Source organism: Molossus molossus, unplaced genomic scaffold, assembly GCF_014108415.1.
Source record: "Molossus molossus isolate mMolMol1 unplaced genomic scaffold, mMolMol1.p scaffold_m16_p_11, whole genome shotgun sequence".
NCBI classification, from domain to species: Eukaryota; Metazoa; Chordata; class Mammalia; order Chiroptera; family Molossidae; genus Molossus; species Molossus molossus.
In genome coordinates this window covers 46608339-46630508 of record NW_023425346.1, presented here as the reverse complement: position 1 = coordinate 46630508, position 22170 = coordinate 46608339, and the positions used below count along the sequence as shown (strand labels likewise).

The 22170-nt window shown below is 37.2% G+C and overlaps 1 pseudogene; it reads left to right on the top strand.

Annotated features, from left to right (window-relative positions):
• The first annotated feature begins 8722 nt into the window (after nt 1-8722).
• LOC118624986 lies at nt 8723-9556 on the top strand (annotated as a pseudogene).
• The last annotated feature ends 12614 nt before the right edge of the window (nt 9557-22170 follow it).

Sequence of the window (22170 nt, the reverse complement as noted above, 5' to 3'; positions counted from 1 at the left end):
CAGCCTCATCCACATAGTATTCACCTTTATCTTTTAATCCAGACATTCACCTTTATCTTCTAATCTAGTATCTGGACATAAAATTTTCACTTTATAGAACAGCTCTATGTGAGAGTATGTGTTAGTATGTCAAAAGCATAACGTCAGAAGCAAATTCATTATCTTTACTTTTGCTGCCTCAGAAAACAAAGCAAAACAACCCACCATCTTCAGCTTCAATCAGATTGGGCTTTTTAGCATTCTCTATAATGTCCCTACATAATGTCCTATAGGTCCCTATTTCCTTGTATTTGCTTGCCTTATTTTGGTGCTTTAAATAAGAAATGTTCTATGCTTATTTATTTATGCTCAACTTATTCTTAAAGATCTAATTTAACTATCATATCCTCTTAAAATTACTTTTTCTGAGCTCTGAGCCCTTCGTGCACAGAAATGGTGACTGTCAGCTAATTCTGAATCTCAGAACTAACACAATGCTTGGTACAAGATAGGTATCAACATGCCTGTCCCATTCACTGCCTCATCTTCATTCGCATGTTTATCATGTTTTGAGCTATAGTGCTATCTGGGCATGCACACTTCCATGTTAAACTCCAGGAGTTAAACTCCATGCCTCTGTTTATGCCTCAGTCTCCACAGTGGACAGTTCTTGGTAAGTGTGTGGTACCCCATAAATATCATGTGGGAGTGGCACATTTTAGTCTCTTTATTTTCTCAAGATAGGTGTAGCCTGTGACCAGTAAGTGAAAAAGAGAGAGGACAGGACACGAGATGGTGTCCTTGTAAGGATAGATAGACTAATCGATATACACAGTTCATTTTGTTAGGTAGGAAGAATAGAGTTGGGAGCTAGTATATGACCATGCATAGCATTCATGGGCATGGAGTGGACCAATATACCTCATTAAATGAGCAAAGGAGAATACTAGGAAACAGAGAGTTTCCTTAATTGTTGTTTTACTTTTCTTGGATGCCTTGTCAGAGGCCTGAGAAAACTAAACACTGCATAAAATATGCCACTGAGTAACATGTATGCTGAAACAAACTCTACTTCATATAATTTACCCAAACATACACACACACACACACACATGCACACACATGCACACAATTCCAGTACACCTCTTATATGCTATTTGAATTGATAGTAGAGGTAAATTGAGTTACTGTTGTGAAAGACATTGAAAACTGCCAACCAGTGTTCTGGCCTTGCCTCTGATTGTAATTCAGTATGTAGCTCTGGAAAATTCATTTAATCTCTCAGCCACAGTTGTTATTCTTTAAATGATGATATACACAAATGCTAAAGATCTGTTATTCTCAAAATTCCCATGCATATAGAAATACGTGGAACTTAAATCTCTCTTTAGATCCCACATGTCAAAAGAATGGATTTATTTTTCTTGGTAGTTGAAACCATCCCATGAATCATTCCCCATAGCTTTCACAACCTCTGACACAGCATAGTTACCTCTTTATAGGAAAATGCTGAGTGAGATAGAAACCTCCTAATGCACCCCCACCACCTCCTGCACCACCACCAGCACACACGCGCGCGCAGACACACACACACACACACACACACACACACCTCTTTCCAAAGAGGAGAGAATGAGGCTTTTAAAAACAATTTTACAAACTAATTTTTAAACATTTTACAATTTCATTTTAAACTGATCTAAATGGCAATCAGGACTTTTAAATGCAGGATATCTTTATTGCTTTCTTCCTACTAATTTGATCAGAATAGAAAGAGGATTTAGGGGGAAGCATGAAAAGAAGCAGAGAAAGCAGGGCTGTTGCATGCAATTTCTAGCTCCTGAGTCATTCCACTCTTTAGCACAGCTAAAGTCACATGATCAAAAATAATTTAAAATGTGAACACCTTATACAATATCAGCTATTTTTAATGGCCACAGTCCTATCCTCACAAATCTACTAAGATCTGAGAAAAATCCATTTCTCAGCAACTAATTTGTTTTCAGTTTACTCCATACGTCCATTCTGGAGGGAGGGGGAAGGACTGTATTATCATTTCAAGTCTATTAAACATTTTACATAAATCTTTCTTTCATGTGGAAGAAATGACTTACATATTTTTCTAAACAGGGGAAAAAAAACAAAACCCACCACAACAATAAGCCACACCATCATATCTGGCAGGAAATGTTCGGAGGCCTTGAGGCTCAGGATGCTGGCATGCCGCTCAGGCTGCCGTCAGAAGGCTCAGCTCGGGGCTGTAGCAAAGCCACTGCCATGTTAATCTGCTTCATTACATCTCTACAATTTGTTCACCGCATTAAGGATCAGTATTTGCCCTGTGAGATGAAGATCCATCCTTTACTTTGAAGGCTTTACCTTCAAAAGGCACACAATTATAGCCAAAGGTGGACACTTAAGGCCAGAAAGCCAAAGAAATATGAAAATAGAGCATGCCAGAGTTGGAGCTCTTTTCAGTCTAGGAAGATTTAAAAATACAGAACAGCTGGATTTAGAGCTTTTGGATCTTTTAGCTCTGAATCCAAGTTTACAAAGCACGCATCTTACTTCAAATGTTTTCATTAGCACAGATAACAGTTCTTTGGTAGGTCAAAGATAGAATCATGCTGGCTTACCTGAAATAAAGGAAATTGTAAATCATAGGACAGAATCCGTATATGTGTTGAATATAATAGTCTCCAATGCAGTTCTTCAGAATTTCGACTAGAGCAAGAAGTAAAACCTCACATGTGTTCCATCCTCACTGAAAGAAGAGAAAACAAGAAAGGACAACCACGGCATCGTCTCTGCTTCTGCCTTAGCTTTCTGTTCTGACACTCACTCGATGGTATCCACTGTCTGTTAGAGAGCAGCATGCTAAATCGAAATAAATAAATAAATATAAGGCAGCATCTTACATGACAGCTCCATCTCCTGGCAGAAAGTGGAAGCATATTCACTTAAGATCCTTTGGTAATGCCGCATCCAGCAAGTTTGAATTCCACTGTATTTGAAATCAACTACTTTAATTAATTACATGTTAAACATTTAAGAAGCATTAGCATTTTAATTTTAAAAATATGTAATCCTAATTATAAAATTTAGTTAAATGTTTAAAATTTAATTAAATTTATTTACCTTAGATTTAAATGGAATCTATTCATACATCATTAAAAACTTCACGCTCAGCCCTGGCCAGTGTGACTTAGTTGACTGAGCATCGTCCCATGCACCAAAAGGTCACTGGTTTAATTCTTCGTAAGGACACATGCCCAGGTTGTGGGTTCAACCTATGTTGACATTTCTCTCTCTCTCTTTCCTTCTCCCTTTCTCTATCTCTAATGTAATTAAAAACAAAGTTAAAAAAACTTTTTGCTTATCTTAAGGCTTATTTAACTTTATTTGCCACCTGAAAAAGTAATATATATCTACTATAGAGTAATTTTAGATGTCAAATTTGTCTTTACTGAATACCTCTTTGAGGAGAAGCTGTATAAGTTTTTGTCCCTAGAGAGATTCTGCATTATGTTGTTGTTATTGTTTAATTTGAGGGGGATGTTGAAGGGTTAAAGTTAATCAATGCAGGACAATAAAATTACTAAAAGACAGACTAGAAAATCTTTAGTCAGTCCCAGCTTTTAAAGATATTTCCAAGTATATAGATATCAGATTACACCCTACATGAAATTTGTCAAGTATTATATACTATAGTGTGTAGTTATATCTTATTAAGGAAATAAGATAAAATTTAAATTATAATGAGAATGTATTTGGTAAACACCAATTAACTGAACATACATAATATATGCTCAATAATATATTTGTTTAATTACATAAAATGAGTCCTGGCTCATTTTAAAATTTTGAAATAATAAGATAAGCAGTCTTTCACTTTTTTACAGTGTCACTTAAATTTGGGGACAGCCATATGAACTAAAATTCTCCCTAGATGTTTGATATTCCAAAGTCTTTCATTAGCTGCTACTGCAGTAGCGCTGTTGCGCTGTCCATGGTTCTGAAAACCAACTCCAGAACTCAAAGGATTCTAAGTCTTAAACTGGCCTGAAATGTTATCTTTGTAATTTTGATATAAATTTCACTTTTAAAAGTTTTATATCATCCAGAATAAGTGATAGTACCAAAAAACAAATATCTAGGCAACATTTTCCCCACATAATATGTAGTATACATATTGATCAGAAATCATAATGCCAATACGTCTATTTAATAAAAATGATTATCAGTCACATTTTCTTTTGGATATTTTATAGAGCATTTAGTTTATCCTTTCTAAGGTTATATTACATACATTGTTCCAAAATTAGTGCCTTTATTTAATAGATTGAGGATACATAAACCCACTCTTCAGTAACTTGTCCAGAGTTTATCAATAAGCAAGTCAGAAGAACAAACCTGGTTCTCTAAATTTTACCTTACTTTTATTTCTACAAACCATATATTGTATGCTTTTTTGTTTTTACATTCTTACCCAAGGATATTTTCTCACTGATTTGTTTAGAGTGGGATGGAGAGAGAGAGAGAGAAATATTGGTATGAGAGAGACACATCGACTAGCTACCTCCCACAAACAGGGTTGGGGACCAAATGGCAACCAAAGTGCATGCCCTTGACTGGAATCAAACCCACAACTCTTTGGTTCACAGGCCGGTGCTCTAATAGCTCAGCCAAACCGGCCAGGGTTGTATGGTTTTTAAAATACATTATCATCATTGCACAAATAAATATAGTGCCTTGGCAGAGCAAATTATTTAAATATGGGCACTCAAGTATTTCATCTCCTAATTTTTCTGCAAAAACATAGGATACTGTTATAAATATTCAGGGCACATAAATTATATTTTTTCTCAAACTTTCCAGCGCAAAATTCTTAATGGCCCAAAATACTGAAATCAGAAGATTAGAGTCTGAGATGTCACAAACATGAAATATCATCAAAGCCTCACTGTGATATTAAAATAATAAAAATTTTATAATTTATATAAAATTTAAATATTAAAAGATGTTCCTATTATTTTGAAGGTAAATTTTACCCTTTAGGAAGATATGTCTAATTTATTGTGGGATTTTATGTACCTCCAGACATGCCATCACATGCTCCTATGCACACAATAAGTCTGTTTGAAGACCACAAGATTATGTGACATAAAAGCAGTTCATCTCAGCAAATAGGTAGTTACCTAAATTTTTTTTATATATTTGTTTTCAGCATATAACGTCAACTTTAATCATGAAACAAGGAGTTCAATATTAATAAGTGATAACTTTTAAAGTTTTTTTGTTTGTTTGTTTTTTGGTTTTTATCCTCACCCGAGGATATTTTTCTATTTTTTTTTGTACAGATAGAGTGGGAGGGAGAGAGAAGAAGGGAGAGAGAGAGGGAAACATCGATGTGAAAGGGACACATCGAGTGGCTGCCACCCGCACGACCAACCAGGGCCGGGGACAAACTGCAACCGAAGTACGTGCCCTTAGCGGGAACCGAATCCGGGTCTCTCCGGACCGCAGGCCGACACTCTAACCACTGAGCCAAACTGGCCAGGGCTAAGTGATAACTTTTAAATAGTTAAAAAAGCATTTGCATTTGCAATTACTTTTTTGTTAGAATCACTGTGGTTTAATTGTAAACAATGTCACGATCCTATTCTCCTCTCTATATTCATGTATTTTGCACTGTGACTATAATTAAGAGATGGAAACTATTTTTCCATCTTTTACCTGGGCTGACCTCATGACTTACCAATAGAATTTAGTAGAAGTGATATTGTTCCAGTTTTAAGTCTAGGCCTCAACATTTCTTGATGCTTCTGCTTAGACTCTTGGAACCCTCCTTGATCACCATATGAACAAGTTTGGGTCTGCCTCATAGAGGACACGAGACCACAGGGACAGAGACCCGCTTCCCAGCTGTGAACTTCTAAAAGCAACTAGCCCTAAGCTGACCTGGGAGCTGATGCAGGTGAATAAGAAAATCCAGCTAAGATCAGCCAAGTCTGACCAGGATCAGCAGAACCAGAAAACCATAAACTAACTCAGTGTTTATTTGAGATGATTTGTCATACACCAGATCCAATTTCTTCATGCTCAGTCCAATAGTGTATTTTCCATCATAATATTAAAATGCATTTAAAACATTGCTTTCTTTCTCCTTGAAATACTTACTTCACTTGCCTTTACTGGGGATTAGTCTATATTCTAGTTCTTCTACACAAGGTTGCTTCTCCTCAGTGTCCTTTGCTAATTTTCCCTTCCTACTTTTGAACATTGATATGTTCTGAGAAAACAGTCTTTGACAATTTCCAAATTATTGCTCTAGCTTAGCTTTTTCTCCTGAACTTCAGATTTATATTCAAATTGTATTCAACATATTCATACCCTATAACTTAATATATCTAAAATGAGCTTTTGCATCTCTTGCAGTATTTACTATCATAGGCAATAGCAATTCCATCTTTTCAGAGGTTTAGGTAAAAACTTTAATGTCATCTTTGACTTGTCTCTTACTTTCATACCTCACATCAAATCAGTTTGCGAGTAATGTTACCTTCTCCTTAAAAATGTATTCAGAATCTAACTCACTACTTTACTGTTTTATCTTGACATAAGCCAACATAATTTCTCTTATGTATTTTTGCAATGTCATCTTAACTAGTATCCTTCTCCACTCCCACCCCTGCCTTTGCTATAACTAGTTCTTAAAAATATGTTTTTATTGATATTTTTAGAGAGAGAGGAAGGGAGAAATAGAAACACGGATGCTAGAGAAACATCAATTGGATGTTTCCTGCACATCCCCTACTGGGGACTGAGCCTAAATCCGGACTTGGCCCTGACTGGGAATTGAACTGGGAATCGAACCGGGACCTCTCGGCCCGTGGAATGATGCTCAATCCACTTAGCCACACTGTCCAGGCATTTAACCAGTTCTTAATACAGCAACTGGAGTAATACTATTAAACTGTAAGTCTTATAATGTTCTACGCTTCTCAAAAATTTCCAGTAGTTACCCATCTCCCTTAGAAGAAAGTCAAAACCTGCCCAAATGCTCACAATGCTCTGAACACTCTGGGCCATGGCAGCAATGCTGCTTCTTTGGGAAGTTTTCACCTTCTGATCTCCTTGCCTGGAAAGTTCTCACATGGTTTCATGATTCACTTTCTCCTAGATGAGGCTAGCCTTCATCTCAGCACTGTGCCCTAACCCCTCCTGTTCTTATTTTCCCCTGTAGGATTTAGCTGAAAAAAAAAAAATGTACATTTTGTTTATTGTCTGCCTCTTCTAAGGAAAATGTAAGCTCCATGAAAGCAGCAATGTCTATGTTTTGTTCTTTGCATAAACCTCATTTATGAAATAGTATCTGGATCATGAAAAGCTGCCCCAATAATGAATAGGTCTCTTAGAGATAGACTATGCACATTAGTTTACTACATCATGGAAATTTTATTTATTTTTATGTGTGGATTCCTATGTTTTCATTAATATGTCTGTCATACAATATAAAATAAATAACATATTATTTGACTAAAATATCATTTAAGATATAAACAGAAAAATGAAAACAGAGTGGCTATTTAATACATATCTTGGGTTAATTATATAAATGTTGAAATTACTTGAATTACTTTCAATGGAGTTCTGAAAAAGATATTGGTAAAAGACCATTGGACAACTTTGAAGGAGACTTTAGAGAGATTATTATAAATTAATTTTTATTAAAAAGTATTTATTTTGCCTAGAACGTTTTTAAATAAAATGTAAAAATATAAGCAATGTGTCCCGTGGTGGTTCTGTGTGTCTGTGTGTGTGTGCGTGTGTGGAGAGAGAGAGACAATATAAATATATTCTGACATTAACTTGAGTTGACATTTATTTGGCTAGTAAGAACAAACCAATAATGCATAATGTTTCAATGAAACGTCTCGCTGGTACTGCTTTAATAATAAAATCTACAATTTTATTTTGGCAGCTTGATTTTCAAAATTACTTTAAATTTTAAGGATAAAAGCAAGGGTGGTGTTTAATTTTATGTGTCAACTTAACTGGTCACAGGGAGCCCTTCTGGAAGACATTAAAATTTGAATTTGGTAGACTTAGTAAAGCAGATTGCCCTCCACAGTGTGGGTAGCTATCATCTCAACTGTTGAGGGCCTGCATAGAACAAAAGGTGAAAGAAGAAGAAATTTATCCTTTTTATTTTCTGCTTCCCTGCTTGAACTGAGACACCTCATCTTGTTTTTCCCTGCCCTCGACTGGGATTTGTACTCCTGGGTCCTTTGGTCCATAGGCCTTTGTACTCAGACTGAGTTACTCCACTGGTTTCCATCTTCGTGTGTGTGTGTGTGTGTGTGTGTGTGTGTTTGTATATTTGTACAAATACATAATATATTGTATAGAAAATACTTATATATTACATATAACATTTATACTGTACATTATTATATGTGTTCTATATAATTATATTCCACATATTGTTTATATATTCCTGAAGAACGCTAATACAGTAAGTAAGCCTATTTCATCTCATTTAAGTTGCAGACATTGATAAAGGTTTAATTTGGTCACTTTTTACTTTTCTTTTACTTGATTTTTTAAACATCATCCAATTCAAGAAATAAAGGAAGACTAAGAGTCTAGTTTGTACCTAATATTTGTTTATATTTTTATTGCATCACTTTTTTCCATGTAAAGTATCTGCATTTAAAAAATGCAACCAGAGGTTGGGAACATGGCCGCGTGGTCCTCGTGGGTAGTCGGGCGGCAGGTGCAGTAGCTCTTGGCCTCGAGTGCCGGGTCCCATGGCAGGGGATGTGCGCATCCTTTCAGCACTCCCCCCAGAGGACGGCTGGTGAGGACTGCAGTGCTGAGGATCCTCCTGACGATCATGGGCCCTCTCTTGCAGAAAGGGCCTCAAAGCCAAAAGCTGTTAAACTGGAGAAGGAAGCCCTGGATTTAACAGTGAGGTACCAGAGAGCTATCGCTGATGGTGAAAGCATAGGAAGGTGAACCCAGAGATGTAGAAGATGCCAAGATATTTGAAGGAAAGTGCTTGAGGGGTCCTTGGATTCTATCTAGTCAGGTCTTCTTTTACAGGAATTCAGAATTTCTGTAAGGACTTGGTAGAGATGGCAGGCATTTGGAGAAGACTACAGAATGCATTTCTGAAGAAGCGGAGCCTGGGGACCAGAAGCTCACTCTGGAGAAGATCTTCCGTCGGTTGTTACTTTTAGAAGCAAAGCTGAAGTGTTTGAGGATCCAGTGTGTTTTCGCACATACCACCCTCCGTCCGTGAGGACAGCCAAGGGCATGTGCCGAAGCCTCTGTCTCTCTCAATGTTCAGCATCCAACAAGCGTTCAGTGTTCCCATGGCCTGGAGAAGAAGGCCCCAATTGGTGACAAATACAACCCACATGAGCATCAACTCATCTGCCACGTGCCAGCTGATGCTGGAGTGCAGCCTGGCACGGTGGCATTAGTAAGGCAAGATGGCTACAAGTCTCATGGCCACACCACTGGACTTGCCCAGGTGGAGGTAGCAGTGGAATCTCAGAGAGGACAATGAACAGCCCGAGGACCTGAATGTCCTTCAAAGGGCAGTCACCTGTGTTTCCTTTATTTATTAAACCAGGTTTGTATTGTAAGAAAAAGAAATGCAACCAAGCAGGCCACTAAAAACAAGCATTTAATTTATAAAGTTTTAATCACATTGAAACATGCTAATCTCTTTCAAGTCATTAGTTGCCAACTTCAGGGCAGTTTTAAAAAGTTGAACTCCGTATTTAATGTTTCTCCTGCATTTTCTTGAGGGCATCACAGCCCTTCAGGCTAGAAAAGGCAGGTTTTTTATATCATGTCCAAAAACTTCTAATGTTGATGAAAAGGGTACCTTCTTACTCTAGTTTCAACTAGCTTGTGTTAATATTTACTAGTGTGTTATCAAATGATGGATGAAGAAATAAAGGGGAGATAGAAATTAGGCTGGCCAAAGTGTATAATTTTCATAAACAAAATCTGACAAAATATTTGCTATAATTTTTTTAAAGAGATAGTGTAACAAATAATTTAGCAATAGCTAACATTTATTGAGTACGTTTTATGTGCCGTGCCAAGCAATTTGCATAAATTATCTTATTAAATTCTCACAACAGGCCTGTGAATTAGGTTCTCTCTCTCTCTCTCTCCCCCCTCCCCTTTCCCTGCCATAAAGATGAGGAAAATAAAGCCCCAAATCGCGTAGCTAATAAAAGATGTATCTTGAACTCCAACTCAGACCTATTCTCAACGCTCAGGTTCTATTTGACTTCTACTTGTGACTCAGGTGATAGAAACTCTGAAGAAACAATTCCAGTAAACTTGAGGATTTATATACTCTTTGTTTTCAGCTTCAGGTCTTCACAATTATTTGAGCCCAAGTCGCAAAATGGACATGAAAGAACAGGCTGATCATCAGGTATGCCTCTGTTCACTGTGGCATTTTAGGGCAGCTGATAGGCTTGTAATGGTAGGAGGGACTAGTACAAGAAGACAGAGAGAGTAGGCAGGAAGAGAAACAGAAGGAGCCATAGTGACTAAAGAAAACATATCATCAAGAGATTAATAAGTGGGATAAAGGGGCAGAGTAGCAAAAGAAGAGAATCGCAGGACCTCTGCACTCTGCCAGAGACTTCTTTTCCCAGAAGACAAGTCTGAAAGACAGTTCAGGTTTCCACGATCCACTGAACAACGAGAAGTTCTCATACATGCTGACTCACATGACTCCATTACTAAAATCAGAAATACATGAATGCTGGTTGGTGGCTCCCTGCAAGGGGTAACTACAATCAGGTTGTCCTGACATGATTAATCAGGAGGTGTGCTTATGTTCTGAAGCAAAAACTCCATCAACACAGTGAAGAACTACTTTGACACACTAACACTCTCTCAACCCTACAACAAAGTCTGGTAATGTGGTGTCCACAAATTTCCCTAATAGGCAGAAGACTAGTCATAAACTCCAAATCATTTTGTATGGTTTTTATGGTAGCCATTTCATAGTTGTTCATCTTTCCAAGCTTATTATTATTATTATTATTAATGGTAATTATCAGCTAAAATTTTTATTAAAAACTGCATTTAGCAAACTCATTTTATTTTTGGACAAATTCACTTCTCAGTGGAGTAAACAGCACAATGTAGAGAACTACAACCATGCTCTTAATTCAGCCCAACAAAGAATTTTAGGAGAAGCTCACTGGGATAAATTACAGGACAGAGTTGAGAGATTAGAGATGATTGGATTTCAGGGCTGCACTGGGCAGAGAGTCCTGCTGCCCATCTATGAAGTGTAAAGGCTGACTTAGGGAAGGGCAGACAGGAGAAGACTTAACTACTAGAAGCAGCCCTCTCCCTCATTGGATTTATTGTACTCTAACAAGTATAGAGACCAGTCACATGAGAAAGTTCCATCATGACAAATGAGAAAAGTGAACTTGAAATAAAACTTTAAGTGATAAGCCTGAAAGATGCTAATTGCTTTGTGGATGAAGTGGGTAAAGATGAGTTCTGGAGAAATTTCCAAGTGTCCCCAGATTGACCTGACAGTAGTCTCTAGTATGATTCTAGAGATAAGAGGTAGCACTGCACACGTTTTGCTTTGACCCACACCCATCACAATGTACCAGTTACATAAAAGTTCCCTCTATCACTTCGTAGTTCACTAGAAAGGTCCTTTCCTGAACCAGGCAAACCACTGATTCACAAAAGATAAGGGATTTCAGGAGTAGAGGGAATACCTAGAAATGAAATGCCACAGAATTAACAACTTTGCCACCTGGACACCCAATAGTGTTCCTCCAGCATTCAGCAGCATCATTGGATGAGGCGTATAAACACAGTAGAGAGCCAGCTTGTTCTTCTCTTGGATTTGGCTCCAGTGGGCACCTCCTTGTTCTAAAAATTAACTGTAAACAGAGTTCTCTGGGTGGACAAACATTGTTTTAAGCATGTGGTCAGTCACTGAGATGCTAAAGTAGAGAGGAGGGTAAAAATCAGAGTAGTAGTTTAAATGTGTTCTTTGGAGAAATGAAACATCACCACCAGAATAGTATCATCTGAGATAAATAATGTAAGGTCAGTGGTGGTGAAATGATATACAAGGCCCATGAAGCAGTCAGGTTCCCAACAGCTGTGCAGGTGTAGTGTCAAAACTGTTCCTGTGATCAGCTAGGGGCACCTAGAGCCTCAGGCTGAGCTCAAGAAGATGACCTCAAAGAAAAGTGCTCATGCCCTGGCAGGTTTGGCTCAGCGGTTAGAGCGTCGGCCTGCGGTCCGGAGAGCCCCAGGTTCGGTTCCCGCTAAGGGCACGTACCTCGGTTGCAGTTTGTCCCCGGCCCTGGTTGGTCATGCGGGTGGCAACCACTCGATATGTCCCTTTCACGTCAATGCTTCTCTCTCTCTCTCTCTCTTCCTCTCTCTCTCTCCCACTCTATCTGTACAAGAAGTGGAAAAATGTCCTCGGGTGAGGATAAAAAAGAAAGAAAGAAAGAAAAGAAAAGTGCTCATGCTTCAAAGCAAGATTAGTTACCTGAAAAAACATAAACTGGATAGAGAATTGGGGGGGGGGTGTAAATACCTGCCTGGCATATTGGAGTCGCCAGTACTTTCATATCAGCTTTCAGGGCACAAGTCAACAGGACCTTTGTGTGAAGAAGGCTTCAGTACCAGTAACAGGTTATACGAAACCCTTTGCTTTCTTGACATCAGTAATTGTAAGAGACAGTGGGGAAATCAGCAGTAACCCATCATCGGTGACTAGAAAACTCTAGAAATGACAAGATATATTGACTAAACCAGTGTCTCCCAGAGTGAACCTTGTATATATGCTTTGTAGTCATGTATACAAGAGGATCCCATTGTGTTGACAGGGGTGGCTTCAAATTCCTATTTTGATCTTTACAGTTTCACTAGTTGAGGTCTGTAGAAGACCTGGAGGGAAATGTCTGCATATTTGGAGACATTTAACCCATTTCCTTTTTGGATAAAAAAAGAGTAAGGGCTAAATAAAGAGAAAAATTTTCCATACGTATCTATGGAATAAGAAGAGTCAATATTTTCATATATAGCATAGAAAACCATGTTCATTACAGAAAATGAAGTCATATTATCATGAACAAATTGAATAGATGAGAATAGTGAGCCAGCAATAGAAGACATGAATGTTGAGCTATAAGCTGGACCCATAGAAGAGGAAGATAAAACTATCAGAGGTTATCAAATACTCAGCAGTGACTTTTTATGTTCCCCAGAATTGGTAGGCAGAGATGTTGGATGAGGAACAAACATTTGTATATGAGAGAGCTGAATGATGATATATAATATTTGAACAATTATGAAGAGAGGTGGAATGATTCAGTGGAAATATGGATGATTCAGAGGGACTTGCAATAGTTTCAAAAGTAGCTGAGGTGAAGAGGAAGGTCTCAAATATTTAAGTTCCACCTGCATTTACCATAATGCTTTTGCTCAGTATAAGAGAGAATTTAATGATAGCTATGTGACAATGGACAGTACTTTCCTGCAGACAGCAGATTTCTACAGGTTCCACTAGAGTTGAAATACCTGTCAAAAATGTTGTCAAATGGATTTTTGAACTGATATAGAAATATCTGGCTACTATGATCCACTATGGTTCTTAAATAATAAGATATAGGTCAAATATCTACATACCTCTCTTGTTTTATAAATCTGGAAACTGATTTATACCTCAGAATAGATAGGTGACTTAACAGAGATTTGACTTCGAGAGAGAGAACTGGAAGCCCTACCACCTTATCCCCAAACCAGTTTTCTTTATACACCACATAATTTCTCACCATGGAAAAGAGGTACAATTCCATATGGGGATTATAATAAAAGTGGTCTCATTGCTTTGCCCTGTTCTATGTGAAGCATTCTATGTATTTTCAAAAGAGAGGACAACTAAGAAGAGTTGAGTTAAGAAAGTAAGTCTCCAACAGTTTTCTTTCTTTCTTTTTAAATCCTCACCCAAGGATACTTTTCCATTGATTTTCAGACAGAGTGGGAGGGAGGGAAGGAAAGAGAGAGAGAGAGACATCGATGTGAGAGAGACACATCAATTGGTTGTCTCCTGCACAACCCCAACCAGGGCCGGGGATAGACCTGCAACCGAGGTTCATGCCCTTGGCCATAATTGAATCAAAGACTCTTTGGTCCACGGGTTGAAGCTCTAACCCTTGAGCCAAACCGGCCAGGGCATCTCTGACATTTTTCAAACTCCAGGGCAGCAGAAACAATTCTCTGTGTTCAACAAACCATTTCATTTTCTTCTTTAACACACAACTAAGCCACTATTGTCAGCTTCCTGGCAGTTGATAGGGCTATGTGTCTTATAACCAAAACAATGTAAGCAAATGTGATGTTCATCTCTTTCAGGCCCCTTAATCTTCTCATGTGATCCTCAATGCTCTCCTTTATTCCCCTATCCTGGCCAGGTCCAGAGGATCCAGTAGATCCCTCTGAAGAACTATCAGACAGATGGTATCTGAGTCCTGGGTCCTGGGTTATTAATTAGAGGAGTTCCAATTAGGAGGTAGAGAATGGTGAGGGAAATCATGGAGTAAGACATGCCTCAAAGAATGTTGACCCAGAAATAAGAACTCAAGAATCCTTTGTCATGGTCCAATGCTGCCTAAAGTGTGTTTCCTAGAAGTTTAGATTGTTCACAAAGAGAACATGGTTTGTTTCTGTGGTCAAAAATAGTTTATGGAATGTTGAGTATTACGTATAAACTGAGATATAACAAAGTTATACTCTGGATCAAATAAGACAGAAACTTATCTCTTCCATAAAAGTCTAAAGTTTGAAGGCAGAACATTGTCCTCATCCTCATACTCGAAGCTGGCTGAGAGAAAGTGGAGAACAAGTAATTTTTGTTTAAACCAATAACGTGGAAGTTGTACCTATATCTTCCATTATAATCCATTGGTGAGAACTCAGTTGTTTTGCTATGCCTAATTTCAAGAGAAGATGGGTAGCCATATTCCAGATCCAACTCTTTTACTATAGAAAAAGGTGAGAACACATTTTTGAAGGAAAACTAGCAGTCTACTACATTAGATTAAAAAATAAAAAACACGTATTTCCTTACTGAAGGATTTATCAATATATTTAAAGCACTAATGTGTATTATGATTCTTTAGTGGAGAGTTTTTTTATATGAAGCATTTGCCATAAATATGGGACTACAGAAATGTTATTCTTTGGAATATCTTTGAGGTTAGTATTCCATAGAACATACTATCAGAAACATTAGCCTATCAAGCTTCTCTAGTTATAAAACCTAGGACCCATCTGCCTCACTTGCCCTTGGAAGGATAAAAGGATCTCAGGAAGAGACCACCACCCCAACCCCCACCCTCACTTCTAAAGTTCTATTGGAATAAACAAATAATATGGAACTTAATGTAACAATTTCTATCCATAGATTCCAGAAGAGAAACAACACAAATCAAAATAACTCCAGAGAACATTCCTCACTGCTTCCAAATTTGTGTATGTGTTTGAAAATAAGTATGAAAGGCTTTCTTCAATAGACTTTTTGAAGGAGGCAAATGCTTTACCCACACATTAAAATTTTATCCACAGACTACAGTATTTTTAACACTTGTTAGTTAGAACAGACTCATAAATTTAGAACAGAGTACCAGCATAAAAGGCTTAAATATAAGAGTGGGAGTTTTGCTCCTGCGACAAATTGACTGGCAACTGTGGTTACAGCAACCAAGCTCAGGTTTTGTGCCAAGTGCCAATAATTCCAGGTCTCTCTCCTGGTTCTCAGTCCAGCACTCTGATTGCCATTTGCCTTCTCCTTCCACTATAATTTCTGTGTGATCAGACAAAGTGTTTTAATTGTAAAGAGCCTCATGTTTTTTAATAATGATAATGTGTTAATAGTTGCAAATAATTATTTTTAGTATACTTTAAACGGTACCTGAGATTATGCTTATAGTAGTGTGAAATCTGCTCACTTTCATTCCAAGAGGCTTTCTTAAGAGCAAAAGAGAGATTTACCGTTAGCAAGTTAATGATAACATTTCACCTTGGGCAGAGCCATAGAATTGGGTCTCAAGTGTAACCAGTATATATTTCGAAGCAGAGAAATATTTAATGCCTATTTTCCACCACGAGCAATTGTGCTTTCTGAATAATGTTTTACTAAGCTCAAAACTAATCATAGCTGTTAGAAAATATTCAGTGGCTCACTGCTGTCCAGAGATGAAGTCCCAACACTTTAGGTTGGCAAGTAAGAACCTTTGTACTGTGATTTCTGCCTACCTTACATTTATAGGTTTACCTGCACCCCCTTTCCACCAAGTACCATATTAGCTTCTATATTTTGGGGTACTGCCAATCACAATATACATTTTTATGCCTCTGTTCCCTTCTTCACATTATTATCTCCAATGAGAATCTCCTTTCTTTTCCATCACCATTTATTTGATAATTTAACAGTCTTATAAATTTCAGGAACGTAGACCATGTTAACTATCTAAAGCAGATTCATCATTTCCTTCTCCCTTACCTTGGATACAGTATTATAGCTCCATCTACCACCAAAATCCACAAGGTTGTTATAAGGATCAATCAGATGGGGGAAAAATGCTTGTGAAGTTATTTTGGAAACAATACACTGCTACAAAATTATTTTAAAATTATCAATAGGCACTGTCAGATAACAATGCCAGGAGAACCTTTGAACTTCTTTGTTTTTCTCCCTTGGTATTAAAGTAAGATGCTGTCACATTGTAATATCATATTTATTTAATTTTGTCATTGTGGTTTACCCTTCTTTTAGTCTGTGAATACAAGGAGCAGACTTCTATCCAGAAGAGATCCATCTGGGATGAAATCGACAGTGTGGGTGCTGAACGGAGTGTTATTAACACTGTGGGCAGAAGCAAAGGTTCAGAGAAGTACTTTCTTCCTAGAAATAGCTCTTGGGCTCTCTTTTACCTCTTTGCAGCTCTGTTAGTCATGTGGACTTAAAAAATAGGACACAATATTTCAAACCTTCCCTGTCTCTTTAAATAAAGGCAAGCCCAAATGTCTGAGAATATCCAGACCATTGTGTAGACCCTTTCAACTGGATAAGCATTATGAGCAGGCCCTGTACGAGGAGCTAGGGGCACAAAGATGAACAAGGCAACATCTCTGCTTCAGGTAGCTCAACTTCCAATAGAAGAGAAGGAAAATGAAACCAAGATATCCACAGGGTGGGATACATATCATAATGCAGTCCAATATAGCAGATGGCAGAGCTATACTTCCAAGGAGGGCAGCAAAAAGGAGATCAAGAGAGGTTTCACAGATAAAACAACAGAAGTATGTATACCAGTATACTTATACCACTTCCCATCACAAACCTACAGCGAGTCCTCACTTAATGTTGTGCCTAAGTTTTTAGAAACTGCAACTGTAAGTGAGACACTGTTTAACAAAACCAATTTTATCATTGGATAGTGGATACAATCAAGAGTTAAGTTCCTAAGGCATATTTCCGATCCCACGGGCATCACCAAACTTCCAAATAAAGATGCAAAACACTTCTACTATTAAACATTGAAATAATGTAAGCTATACATACATTTATCCGATCCCACAGGCATCACCAGACTTCCAAATAAAGATGCAAAACACTTCTCCTATTAAACATTGGAATAATGTAAGCTATACATACATTTAAGAAAGATTAATAAAAGCAAGTAAGAGAATTGTCTTCCAACTCGCTTATTCCAGTTCAGAGTTGAGGGTGGCTGAAATGCATACCAATAGCTCAGGATGCAAGGTGGGAACCCACCCTGGAGAGGCCACCTTTGCATCCTGGGGTGCACTCACACCTACGCTCACGCAGACTGGCACAATGCAGACGTGGCGATGAACCTCATACGCGCATCACTGGGATGTGGGAGGAAACCGGAGGACCTGGAAAAACCCCACAAAGACAAGGGAAAAGGCGCAAACTTCACACAGACTGTGGCTCTGGCTGGGACTCGACTTTTCTTTTTTCTCATCAACATTATTAAGGAAACAGTGTTGAATGAAATGATACTATATGTGGACCTGCTGTTTGGGGTTTTTTGCCCAGCCCTTCCTTCAGAGCATTTGTTTTACAAATGTATCACTTGGGCAAATATCTTCTAAATTTGGAAAAATGTTATAACCTACATTTTGAGTTACCAGTTAAAGCTTCACCTCCCTCCCTGCCTTCCACTCAGTCTAAATTTTAAATAAACTTGGTGTTACTTTTGAACTACGACTTTGCATATTCATTTTCTTATAAAGAAATTTTGCAGATATTTTCAATTTTATGGCACTCAATGTTATATCAACTATTTTCTTTATTACAATTTATCTTTATTGTTGAAAGTATTACAGATGTCTCTCCTTTTTCCTCCCATTGACAGCCTCCTCCCACTGTCCCCCACCCTCTGCCTTCACCACCCTGGTAATCAGCTCATTTCAAGTTAAATTCCATTTGGGGTTGATTTCAATTTTTCGTCATTTCCTATACTTTATTACCTTCAATTTTACATTTTTGAGACTATTAACATTTTCTCGTCTTTTGGAAAAATTGGAGACCCACTTATGAAGATAGACACTGAAAGGTCAAACCCAGAACTAAGCCAGCATTAGACCTTGAACAAAAGGCTATTTTATGAGCAATTTTGACTAGATTCTTAAGTTTTCTAAATAATTCAATGAATCCTGAAGCATCCATTTTTAGAATGGACTCAATAAAAATAATTTTTCCATACCGAAACGCCATAGTAAATGCAGCAGATAGAAAATTGGAAATAAACCTGGTACTTATAAAAATTTTTAAAGAAAATTTGATTCAGATAAAACAAAAGTGGGAACTGAATTCCTGGAAAAATCCTCAAAAATGTATAAGATGACCTTTATATTGTAATTTCCATTTGGGTAGTTGTCTTGTGGGCATGCATATGAGTTTGTTTAATGACAAATCTCATTATTAAAACCCTGCTTTAGTTTGAGTCTGGGCACCAATGAAACAACCAAAAGCCCTTCTCTGGCTATGCATTGGCTCAACTTCAACTAGTAGAAAACATGAGAAAAACGGCGCTGCTTTTAATGAAGAAAGTAACGAGGCTAAAAGCAGAAAGAGAGCCAACAATCACAGTGTATCTCCTAGGGTAAGGAGCTAATTTAATGTCGCTCTTTACAACTCACAAGAAAATAGTTTTCAATCATGCTTTAAATAATCAGATATTTAATGTAAGCACTAGTTGGATGGCATAAATGTTTGTCTTTTCCATTTGTGTGTGTCACGGTTTGCTTATTGGTATCTGAGCTCCATTTCAGATCGCTTAGAGGAATAATTTTGCTTATTCAAGCATACTAGCAGAGCTGGTTCCAACAAGAAATCTAGAGTATGGCTCAAAGGTATCTGCAGAGAAAATACCATTTCTATTAAATCAGGCAAGAACATTTGTCCCAAACAGATGAAGCAAAATGTAACCATTCATAAGACCCAGACTAAATGTTTTAAGAGACTATTTTCTTATGCCATGCTATTGTTTACAGTAGAACTCCTCCGCCATCTCTCTTTCATCCTTTCTTGTCATCTTATCTCCTCTACCCTCCTCCTAGGGACTGGCTCTACAGTCACCTCTTTCTTAACTTGTCCTGAATACCCTTGCCCACATCACCTCTTTTCTCTAAATAATGCATTTTTTGGTATGATTCTGTCACTTAATAATAGAATAAATATATGGTCACTATTTTGATGTGTGCCTAGGGTAGGAAAGAATGTAAGCTTTAGTGCAAGACAATCCTTGGGTGAAATTTTTGTTCAAACATTTACTTAACTTTTCTGATATCATATAGCTCCTCAGTGATACTCATAAGGCTGTGAGCATTCAGTAAAAACAAACAAACAAACAAACAAAAAAACAAAAAAACAAAAACAAAAAAAAACATGTAAAAAGATTGCAGTGAAAAAAATAAAAAATGCTTAGAACAGAGTAGACATTCCATAATGTTATGATTTCAAAACAAATAATCTAACAGACTATAAAGAAGGTTATTCATGTTAATTATACTTTGGTTAGAGAAACAAATACATTTTTTGTATAGTTGGGATACAAAATCTATTTCTGTGAATCTTCCAGCAGGACTATATCCTAAATATTTCCAAATAACCCCTTCTGATATAATAACAGATTCATTTATTTGTCTTTTATTTAAAAGACTGTCTAATTCTTTAACATAAAAACAAAATACAGGAAAACCAAAGTTTGTCATACCCTAACTCTTCTCTGCTTCATACAATTTTGTTTTCATGTCAGCCTCTCTCTTTCCCTTTAATAGGATCCCATTCCTCATTTCAGGTACTCAGTATTTTTTTTTTTTCTCTTTCACTCATTGCTTCCTAAAAAAACAAATCAAAAGGTGGTTTCCACCCTGGCTGGTTTGTCTCAGAGGTTAAAGCATCGACCTGCAGACCAAAGTGTCTTGGGTTAAATTCCCAGTCAAGGGCACGTACCTGGGTTTCAGGTTCGATTCCTGGCCCCAATTAGTCATGCGGGAGGCAGCCAATTGATGTGTCTCTCTCATATTGATGTCTCTCTCTCTCTCTCTCTCTCTCTCTCCCCCTTCCTTCCTCCCTCCCTCCCTCCCTTCCTCCCTCCCTTCCACTCTATCTAAGATCAACGGGGAAAACAATCTTCAGATGAGGATTAACAACAACAAAAAGGTGGTTTCTAATAATTCAGTCACACAGTTTGTGAAAAACTAAAGTATTTTATTTTGGTCATTTCCCTTTTTAATATTTAAATATTTATGGAATAGAGTCTTTTTCATAAATAAGGAATTTAGGCACCACGCAAAAAACATGATGATGTATATGGATGAGATTATGCACACACGTATAAACATATATATTCCTTAATCTTAATGAGAACTAATAAAGTCCTAAGGCAGAGGCAACAGAATGAAAAAAGGATAAGAGAGAAATTAAACATTTTAAATATGCAATATTTAAAAACAAGTTAAGACAAGTGTGTCAAAAAAATTCATTGGTCTTTTCAACTAATGGTGGTCTTTCAACAAAGAGTACTGGGTCTATTGAATATCCACATACAAAAGAATGAAGTTGTACCCCTTTCTTTGGCCATACAGAAACATTAAGTCAACATAGATCATAAACCTAAATTTAAGAATTAAATAAAACTCTTAGAAAAGACTATAGAAGTAACACTTAAAGTTTTTTTTGTTGATGTATAGTTGACATACAATATTATATTAGTATCAGGGGTACAACATAGTGACTCAACATTTATATAACTTATGACATGATCACCACAGTAACTCTGGTAACCATCTGTCATCATAAAAAATTATGAGAATATTATTGACTATGTTCCCTATGCTGTACATCCTTATGACTCATTTATTTTTTAATTGGAAGTTTGTATCTGTTAGTCCCTTTCACCTGTTTCACACATCCTCCCCATCCCCTCTACTCTAGCAACTACCGGTTTGTTCTCTGTATCTATGAATATGTTCCTTTTTTTTGTTTTGTTTTGTTTGATCATTTGTTTTGTTTTTTAGATTCCACATATAAGTGATGTCATACGACACTTGTCTTTCTCTGTCTGACTTATTTCACTTATCCTAACACCCTCTAGGTCCATCTACATTCATGAATGCAAAAAAAAAATTTTTTATAGATGAGTAAAATTCCATTTAAATATATATATATATATATATATATATATATATATATATATCATAGCTTCATTTTTTAAAAACTTATCTTTATTGTTGAATGTATTACAGATGTTCCCCCTTTTATCCCACATTGACACCCTCCTCCCTGTTCCCACCCCCCCTTCTGCCTTCCCCACACTATTATCTGTGTTCATATTTGTGCATATATGCATATAAGTTCTTTGGTTTATCTCTTCCCATAACCCCTCCCCCCTTCCTTTTGAGATTTATCTGTCTAACAACCAACTGTACTTCTTAATCCCCTCACCTTTTTCACCCATCACCCCAATCCCCTCTCATCTGGCAACCAACAAAAAGTTCTCAGTATCTATGAGTCTGTGTCTGTTCTGCTTCTTTATTTTGTTTGTAGGTTCAATTGTTAATAGA